This window comes from Oncorhynchus keta, chromosome 5 (genome assembly GCF_023373465.1).
Source record: "Oncorhynchus keta strain PuntledgeMale-10-30-2019 chromosome 5, Oket_V2, whole genome shotgun sequence".
Lineage (NCBI taxonomy): Eukaryota > Metazoa > Chordata > Actinopteri > Salmoniformes > Salmonidae > Oncorhynchus > Oncorhynchus keta.
The window spans coordinates 39,114,483-39,121,936 of record NC_068425.1 but is presented as its reverse complement, the minus strand read 5'-3'; the positions used below and the strand labels follow the sequence as shown (position 1 = coordinate 39,121,936).

The 7,454-nt window shown below is 46.4% G+C and overlaps 1 long non-coding RNA gene across 1 annotated transcript in view; it reads right to left on the bottom strand.

The window, feature by feature from the left end:
- LOC127929934 (uncharacterized) overlaps positions 1-323 on the bottom strand; it is a 1,590-nt gene extending 1,267 nt beyond the window's left edge. The window contains exon 1 of the long non-coding RNA XR_008136376.1: positions 105-323. This is a non-coding gene — a long non-coding RNA (uncharacterized LOC127929934). The remainder of the gene's footprint in view (positions 1-104) is intronic.
- Positions 324-7,454: the final 7,131 nt, after the last annotated feature.

Here is a 7,454-nt window from a genome sequence, read left to right as displayed (position 1 = left end):
GTGAGAGGTCTGACCTGGTTATTATAGAGATACTGGACTGTGTTAGTGAGAGATCTGACCTGGTTATTATAGAGATCCTGGACTGTGTTAGTGAGAGGTCTGACCTGGTTATTATAGAGATACTGGACTGTGTTAGTGAGATGTCTGACCTGGTTATTATAGAGATACTGGACTGTGTTAGTGAGATGTCTGACCTGGTTATTATAGAGATACTGGACTGTGTTAGTGAGATGTCTGACCTGGTTATTATAGAGATACTGGACTGTGTTAGTGAGATGTCTGACCTGGTTATTATAGAGATACTGGACTGTGTTAGTGAGATTTCTGACCTGGTTATTATAGAGATACTGGACTGTGTTAGTGAGAGATCTGACCTGGTTATTATAGAGATACTGGACTGTGTTAGTGAGATGTCTGACCTGGTTATTATAGAGATACTGGACTGTGTTAGTGAGAGGTCTGACCTGGTTATTATAGAGATACTGGACTGTGTTAGTGAGAGGTCTGACCTGGTTATTATAGAGATACTGGACTGTGTTAGTGAGAGATCTGACCTGGTTATTATAGAGATCCTGGACTGTGTTAGTGAGAGGTCTGATCCTGTTATTATAGAGATACCACTGTGTTAGTGAGAGATCTGACCTGGTTATTATAGAGATCCTGGACTGTGTTAGTGAGAGGTCTGACCTGGTTATTATAGAGATACTGGACTGTGTTAGTGAGAGATCTGACCTGGTTATTATAGAGATCCTGGACTGTGTTAGTGAGAGGTCTGACCTGGTTATTATAGAGATACTGGACTGTGTTAGTGAGATGTCTGACCTGGTTATTGTAGAGATACTGGACTGTGTTAGTGAGATGTCTGACCTGGTTATTATAGAGATACTGGACTGTGTTAGTGAGAGATCTGACCTGGTTATTATAGAGATCCTGGACTGTGTTAGTGAGAGATCTGACCTGGTTATTATAGAGATACTGGACTGTGTCACCACTAATATCCTGTATCAATGTCACCACTAGTATCCTGTATCAATGTCACCACTAGTATCCTGTATCAATGTCACCACTAGTATCCTGTATCAATGTCAACACTAGTATCCTGTATCAATGTCACCACTAGTATTCTGTACAGTCAATGTCACCACTAGTATCCTGTATCAATGTCACCACTAGTATCCTGTATAAATGTCACCACTAGTATCCTGTATAAATGTCACCACTAGTATCCTGTATAAATGTCACCACTAGTATCCTGTATCAATGCCACCACTAGTATCCTGTATCAATGTCACCACTAGTATCCTGTATAAATGTCACCACTAGTATCCTGTATCAATGTCACCACTAGTATCCTGTATCAATGTCACCACTAGTATCCTGTATCAATGTCACCACTAGTATCCTGTATCAATGTCACCACTAGTATCCTGTATCAATGTCACCACTAGTATCCTGTATCAATGTCACCACTAGTATCCTGTATCAATGTCACCACTAGTATCCTGTATCAATGTCACCACTAGTATCCTGTATCAATGTCACCACTAGTATCCTGTATCAATGTCACCACTAGTATCCTGTATCAATGTCACCACTAGTATCCTGTATCAATGTCACCACTAGTATCCTGTATCAATGTCACCACTAGTATCCTGTATCAATGTCACCACTAGTATCCTGTATAAATGTCACCACTAGTATCCTGTATCAATGTCACCACTAGTATCCTGTATCAATGTCACCACTAGTATCCTGTATCAATGTCACCACTAGTATCCTGTATCAATGTCACCACTAGTATCCTGTATCAATGTCACCACTATCCTGTATCAATCCTGTACAGTCAATGTCACCACTAGTATCCTGTATCAATGTCACCACTAGTATCCTGTATCAATGTCACCACTAGTATCCTGTATCAATGTCACCACTAGTATCCTGTATCAATGTCACCACTAGTATCCTGTATCAATGTCACCACTAGTATCCTGTATCAATGTCACCACTAGTATCCTGTATCAATGTCACCACTAGTATCCTGTATCAATGTCACCACTAGTATCCTGTATCAATGTCACCACTAGTATCCTGTATCAATGTCACCACTAGTATCCTGTATCAATGTCACCACTAGTATCCTGTATCAATGTCACCACTAGTATCCTGTATCAATGTCAACACTAGTATCCTGTATCAATGTCACCACTAGTATCCTGTATAAAATGTCACCACTAGTATCCTGTATCAATGTCACCACTAGTATCCTGTATCAATGTCACCAATGTATTCACCACTAGTATCCTGTATCAATGTCACCACTAGTATCCTGTATCAATGTCACCACTAGTATCCTGTATCAATGTCACCACTAGTATCCTGTACAGTCAATGCCACCACTAGTATCCTGTATCAATGTCACCACTAGTATCCTGTATAAATGTCACCACTAGTATCCTGTATCAATGTCACCACTAATATCCTGTATCAATGTCACCACTAGTATCCTGTATGTCAATGTCACCACTAGTATCCTGTATCAATGTCACCACTAGTATCCTGTATCAATGTCACCACTAGTATCCTGTATGTCAATGTCACCACTAGTATCCTGTATCAATGTCACCACTAGTATCCTGTATCAATGTCACCACTAGTATCCTGTATCAATGTCACCACTAGTATCCTGTATCAATGTCACCACTAGTATCCTGTATCAATGTCACCACTAGTATCCTGTATCAATGTCACCACTAGTATCCTGTATCAATGTCACCACTAGTATCCTGTATCAATGTCACCACTAGTATCCTGTATCAATGTCACCACTAGTATCCTGTATCAATGTCACCACTAGTATCCTGTATCAATGTCACCACTAGTATCCTGTATCAATGTCACCACTAGTATCCTGTACAGTCAATGCCACCACTAGTATCCTGTATCATTCTATTGCGTTCAATGTCCCCATTTGGTCAATGTGTGGACAGGCTTTTCTGTGTTGTTAGTGAGATCAGTTCTGATTTATGGAAACACAGTATCCTGTGTTGTCACCACTATTCTATTCAGCCATTTGGGATTAGAGTATCCTGAAGGGTTGAATAGTATCCTGTATCAAGTCACCACATCCATCACACACATCCTGTACAACACACACACACACACACACACACACACACTGTATCAATGTCACCACACATCACACCACTAGTATCCTGTACACACACACTGTACACACCACTAGTATCCTGTACAATGTCACCACTAGTATCCTGTATAAATGTCACACTAGTATCCTGTCTTACACACCACTAGTATCCTGTATCAATGTCACCACTAGTATCCTGTATCAATGTCACCACTAGTATCCTGTATCAATGTCACCACTAGTATCCGGTCGCTTGTTGGCTCTGCATGCACAGAACACATGCTTTGCAAAGTATCCTGTATCTTTAGTATCCTGTATCAATGTCACCACTAGTGTGTCACCACTGGATAATGGTATCAATACCACATCTTCTAGTATCTGTATCTACACCTCAAACCGTCACCTAACAGCCATGCAGAATACATCTGTTGCTTCTCACTGCAGAAAAGTCACCACTAGTACACAACACACTAGTATCCTGTATCAACACACACACAGTCACACACATCCACAACACACTAGTATCCTGTACATGTCACACACAGTCAACACACATCCACACACACACTGTACACACACACACACACACACTAGTACACAACACACTAGTATTGTCTGCCAAGACTGTATCAATGTCACCACTAGTATCCTGTTAATGTCACCACTAGTGAAACAGTTGCTTTATCTTCCTGCTCAGGCTGTCACCACTAGTATCCTATCAGCCACCGCTGATAGTATCCTGTATCAATGAAATGTATCAATGTCACACTAGTATCCTGTAGTCACACCACTAGTATCCTGTATCTTCACCACTAATCCTCAATGTCCTCCTGTATCTCACCACTAGTATCCTGTATCAATGTCACCACTCCTCTCACCACTATCCTGTATCAATGTCACTAGTATCCTCTAGTATCCTGTATCTCCTAGTATCCTCAATGTCCTCCTGTATCCACCCTAGTATCCTGTATCTCACTAGTATCCTGTATCAATGTCACTGCTACACACCCAATAGTAGTATCAATGTCACCACTAATATCCTGTATCAATGTCACCAAGTATCCTGTATCAATGTATCCTGTATCAATGTCACCACTAGTATCCTGTATCAAACCACACACTAGTATCCACCTGTATCAATGTCACCACTAGTATCCTGTATCAATGTCACCACAGTATCCTGTATCAATGTCACCACTAGTATCCTGTATCAATGTCACCACTAGTATCCTGTATCAATGTCACCACTATCCTACAGTCAATGTCACCACTCAATGTCACCACTCCTGTATCAATGTCACCACTAGTATCCTCAATGTCACCCTCTCCTCACTAGTGAGATCTCCTCTCCTCTCCTCCTCTCCTCTCCTCCTCTCCTCTAACCTCTCATCTCTCCTCACTCCACAATGCTACACACCCCTGCCAAGACGGCTAACACACTTTACCCCTCTTCTAATCCTCTCCTCCTCTCCTCTCCTCTCCTCCTCTCCTCTCCTCCTCTCCTCTCCCTCCTCTCTCCTCTCCTCTCCTCTCCACAATGCTACACACCCCTCTCCTAACACACACCCCTCTTCTAATCCTCTCCTCCTCTCCTCTCCTCCTCCTCTCTCTCTCTCCTCTCCTCTCCACAATGCTACACACCCCTCGCTAACACACACCCCTCTTCTAATCCTCTCCTCCTCTCCCTCCTCCTCCCTCCTCCCTCCTCTCCTCTCCCTCCTCCTCTCTCCTCCCTCTCTCCTCCTCTCCTCTCCTCCTCTCCTCTCCTCTCTCTCCTCTCCACAAAGCTACACACACCTCGCTAACACACACCCCTCTTCTAATCCTCTCCTCCTCTCCTCTCCTCTCCTCTCTCCTCCCTCCTCTCTCCTCCCTCTCCTCTCCCTCCTCTCCTCTCCTCCTCCTCTCCTCTCCTCTCCACAAAGCTACACACACCTCGCTAACACACACCCCTCTTCTAATCCTCTCCTCCTCTCCTCTCCTCCTCCTCCTCTCCCTCCTCTCCTCCCTCCCCTCCTCTCCTCTCCTCTCCTCTCCCCCTCTCCTCCCCTCCTCCTCCTCTCTCCTCTCCTCCCTCCCCTCCTCCTCTCCCTCTCCACAATGCTACACACCCCTCGCTAACACACACCCCTCTTCTAATCCTCTCCTCCTCTCCTCTCCTCCTCCTCTACCCTCCTCTCCTCTCCCTGCTCCTCTCCTCTCCCTCTCCCTCCTCCTCCTCTCTCCTCCTCCTCTCTCCTAACACACACCCCCTCTCCTCTCCTCCCTCTCCTCTCTCCTCTCCTCTCCTCTCCTCCTCCTCTCCTCCTCCTCCTCTCTCTCCTCTCCCCTCTCCACAATGCTACACACACCTCGCACACACACCCTCGCTAAACACACACCCTCTTCTAATCCTCTCCTCCTCTCCTCTCCTCCTCCTCCTCCTCTCCTCTCCACAATGCTACACACACCTCGCTAACACACACCCCTCTTCTAATCCTCTCCTCCTCTCCTCTCCTCCTCCCTCCTCCTCCTCTCCTCTCCTCCCCCTCTCCTCCCTCCTCTCCTCTCCTCTCCACAAAGCTACACACACCCCTCTTCTAATCCTCTCCCTCCTCTCCTCTCCCTCTCCCCCTCTCCTCTCTCCTCTCCTCTCCTCCTCCTCCTCCTCCTCCTCTCCTCTCCACAAAGCTACACACACCTCGCTAACACACACCCCCTCTTCTAATCCTCTCCTCCCTCTCCTCTCCTCCTCCTCTCCTCCTCCACAATGCTACACACACCTCGCTAACACACACCCCTCTCCTCTCCTCTCCCTCCTCTCCTCTCCCCCCTCCCTCCTCTCTCCCTCCTCTCCTCTCCACAAGCTACACACACCTCGCTAACACACACCCTCTTCTAATCCTCTCCTCCTCTCCTCTCCTCTCCCTCTCCACAAAGCTACACACACCTCCTCCTCTCTCCTCCCTCCCTCCTCCTCCTCCTCCTCTCCTCTCCACAATGCTACACACAACTCGCTAACACACACCCTCTTTTCATCCCTCTCCTCCCTCCTTCTAATCCTCTCCTCCTCTCCCTCTCCCCTCTCCTCTCCTCCTCCTCCTCCTCCTCCTCCTCTCCTCCCTCCACAATGCTACACACACCTCGCTAACACACACTCCCTCTCTCTAATCCTCTCCCCTCTCCTCCTCCCTCTCCTCCTCTCCTCTCCACAAAGCTACACACAACTCGCTAACACACACCCCTCTTCTAATCCTCTCCTTCTCTCCCTCCTCTCTCCCCTCTCCTCTCCTCCTCTCCTCTCCTCTCCACAAAGCTACACACACCTCGCTAACACACACCCCACTTCTAATCCTCTCCCTCCCCCTCTCCTCTCCTCCTCTCCTCTCCTCCTCCCCTCTCCTCTCCTCTCCACAATGCTACACACAACTCGCTAACACACACCCCTCTCCTAATCCTCTCCTCCTCTCCCCTCTCCCCTCCTCTACACACTCCCTCCCTCTCCTCCTCTCCTCCCCCCCTCCTCTCCTCCTCTCCTCCCTCCTCTCCTCTCCACAAAGCTACACACAACTCTCTAACACACACCCCTCTTCTAATCCTCTCCCTCCTCTCCCTGCTTCTCCACCTACCCCCTCTCCTCTCCTCCTCTCCTCCCCTATCCCCATCTTTCTCTGTTACCACAGTTCAGAGTTTTAATACAATCATTAGATCACCATCACTGAGCCCCATCCATCCACCTACACACAGAATACACACACACCCACACAGTTCAGTTGTGGTTAGACAACGATGAATAAGGATGTATTGAATTGGAAACAATTAGTGTTATTAATGTCTGAACGGAGAAACAGGCTGAGCAGAGAATAACTGAACACAACTGGAGTATATGAACATGTTCTCTGTCTCTCTGTCTCTCTCTCTCTCTCTATCGCTCTCTCTCTCTCTCTCGCTCTATCGCTCTCTCTCTCTCTCTCTCTATTGCTCTCTATCTATCGCTCTCTCTCTCTATCTATCTCTCTCTATCTATCGCTCTCGCTCTCTCTCTATCTATCGCGCTCTCTCTCTATCTATCTATATCTATCTCGCTATCTATCTATCTATCTATCGCTCTCTCTCTCTATCTATCTCTCGCTCTCTCTCTATCTATCGCTCTCTCTATCTATCTCTCTCTCTCTCTCTATCTATCTCTCTCTCTCTCTCTCTCTCTCTCTCTCTCTATATATATATATATATATATATATATATATTAGAGAGAGAGGCTGTCATGTTGAGGTCCTTGCTGCAGTGGTGAGGGGCATAAGGGGCAGGGGTTGACTGGCTGGTGGTGCTG